Source organism: Leuresthes tenuis, unplaced genomic scaffold (genome assembly GCF_036924035.1).
Source record: "Leuresthes tenuis unplaced genomic scaffold, fLeuTen1.0.hap1 SCAF_4, whole genome shotgun sequence".
Classification (NCBI taxonomy): Eukaryota; Metazoa; Chordata; class Actinopteri; order Atheriniformes; family Atherinopsidae; genus Leuresthes; species Leuresthes tenuis.
In genome coordinates this window covers 30,993,775-30,995,867 of record NW_027325358.1, presented here as the reverse complement: position 1 = coordinate 30,995,867, position 2,093 = coordinate 30,993,775, and the positions used below count along the sequence as shown (strand labels likewise).

The following is a 2,093-nucleotide window of genomic DNA, read 5'->3' as shown; positions in this document are numbered from 1 at the left end:
CTGTATTGAGGCTTTGTTCTGACCGCTCATTCGGTGTCGCGTTTCTTTCAAGCAATTCTCCTGGTTAGCCCGCACTCGGCTCGCTCCCAGAGCCGTGTTAAAGTCTACTTCGCATTCACTCTCTTTTCTCAGCAGATTAAAACAAAGTTTCATCTTGGGCTCCCTGAAACTTCCATCCTGCACCGCTGTTTGCTTTTTCACAAGAGCAGAGGAGAGCGCACCGTTCCCAGCGGCACTGCAGTACCGGGTCGATGCTTGGAGTGAACGGAGCAAGCTCCTTTTTCAACTCCTATTGATAAAAATCCATTTAATATGTAGTCCTCGCATAGAGGACATATCAGACATTAAACTGATAAGAACAGATACTACACTTGATCTTAGCCAAAAGGCCGAGAAGCAATAACTGTCCACTGGAACACGTCCGAGGGCCCTTCCTGGCACAATGCGCACTTGTAGCGGTGTTCTTTTTATGGCCATAGTGTCACTTTGCACCTCCACCCACCCGCTGTACTGAGCACTCTTCAACCCTTTTAAATGGTATAACTTTACACTACCGCACGCTCCAGCGAACACCATTCAAGCAACAACTTTGCACTCCAGCTTCGAACATCGGCACAGTCGCAACAAGTAAGGCGACTCTACTCAGAGAAGTCACTCTGCACAGTAACAAGATTTCTTTTGCACAGACAGAAATTGCTTCATCCTCAAAGGTAAAGCCTGCCAAAAATAGAAACAACTCATTAGTGCTGCTCAACGTTGTACTTTGCAGTAAAAGAAAGAGCAAATCTAAAGTTTCAGGAATCCGAGAATAAGCTTACTTTCATGAGTTCTTCACGATTTTGGATTTTGCTATAGAATGAATTCCTTCACTCAAACTAAATTAAAACTGCTAAACCGCTAATCTGTTAAATGCAAGGCAGATGTCAAATTCACCGAAATAGGATCTAAGGGTATTTGGCCAATCGAGCTGTAGCAGCTTCGGTAAAAGAGTATAAGTTGAAGAGTTTGTGAATAAAGGTGTGCGCACACATAGTGAGTTGTAGGAAAATAGGCAGGGAGCAATGCCGGCTGGGGTATATGTTCTTGTATGTTGTCTGACTGTTTGATTTGAATGTGTTGTGTAAGTGTCCTGTTGAATGTTACATGTTTGGGCTTTGACACGCTTCACTGTGGTTGTTAACTGTGTGGTGTGTCCTGAAATGTTTTATGTTTGGGCTGTGTGACATGCTTAATGCTGTTCAGTAGCAACCCACTTATTCATATATAGCAACTGACAACATAAGAAGTCCGGACATACTTTGATAGTAATTGTAGAAGTATCCTTATTGATAATAGATAAACTAATTCATAGTGATAGAACAGTAGATGAACAGGTGCCTGCACATGTCTCATGAAAATAAAATGGGTGTATGATTGCTGACGGCAGAGCAATACTGCCAAACTTATGAGTTCTTGTGGCAAACTTGATTCAGTGTCTTGACGTGTATACGCTGTTTCGCTGACTTGTCACAAGAAACAAAGTGTGTTTGATAAGATCCGACCATTTTATTACGGGAGGATCAGTATGTATGGATTCTGATGTGACTGATAAACCCATTCGTATCTTAAGCATAATCTAATACGTGAGACAACGCCCTGGCACACAATCAAAAAAAAAAAAAGAGAGAGCGGTTTTGTGTCCCCATAATGTAGAAAAGAGAGAAAAAAGCCTTTCTGATTTGGTGTGTGTGCTCACAGTGCAGAGTGTAGAGAAAAGAGAGAAAAGAAAGCCGTTTTGGTGTCACGGGTGTTGTGACTTACACACACACATTTCTGAATTGAGAAAGGAAATTATTTTAGAGGAAGCACTAGAGTTTAGATCCCACATTTGTTGATAGGCATTCATTTAATTTTTCTTTTAATCAGTTTTAAAGTGAATACTAACTGAGAAATGAAAAAGGTGAAGAGTTTAGAAGCTTGGTTCAAGAGCAAAACTTGGTTTATGATCAGCTGAGTCTCTAAACAGAACAGCAAAGGGCTTCATCGAACATTTAAAAAAGATTCAGATTGTTAGAATATCCAGAATTTATAGGAATGGTGGTGATTACTCTTAT

At 40.9% G+C, this 2,093-nt stretch overlaps 1 non-coding gene across 1 annotated transcript; it reads right to left on the bottom strand.

Annotated features, from left to right (window-relative positions):
* Positions 1–210: 210 nt before the first annotated feature.
* On the bottom strand, positions 211–401 carry LOC140306455 (U2 spliceosomal RNA). Its single transcript, XR_011915761.1, has one exon. It is a non-coding gene; the product is annotated as a U2 spliceosomal RNA (small nuclear RNA).
* Between the last annotated feature and the right edge of the window lie 1,692 nt (positions 402–2,093).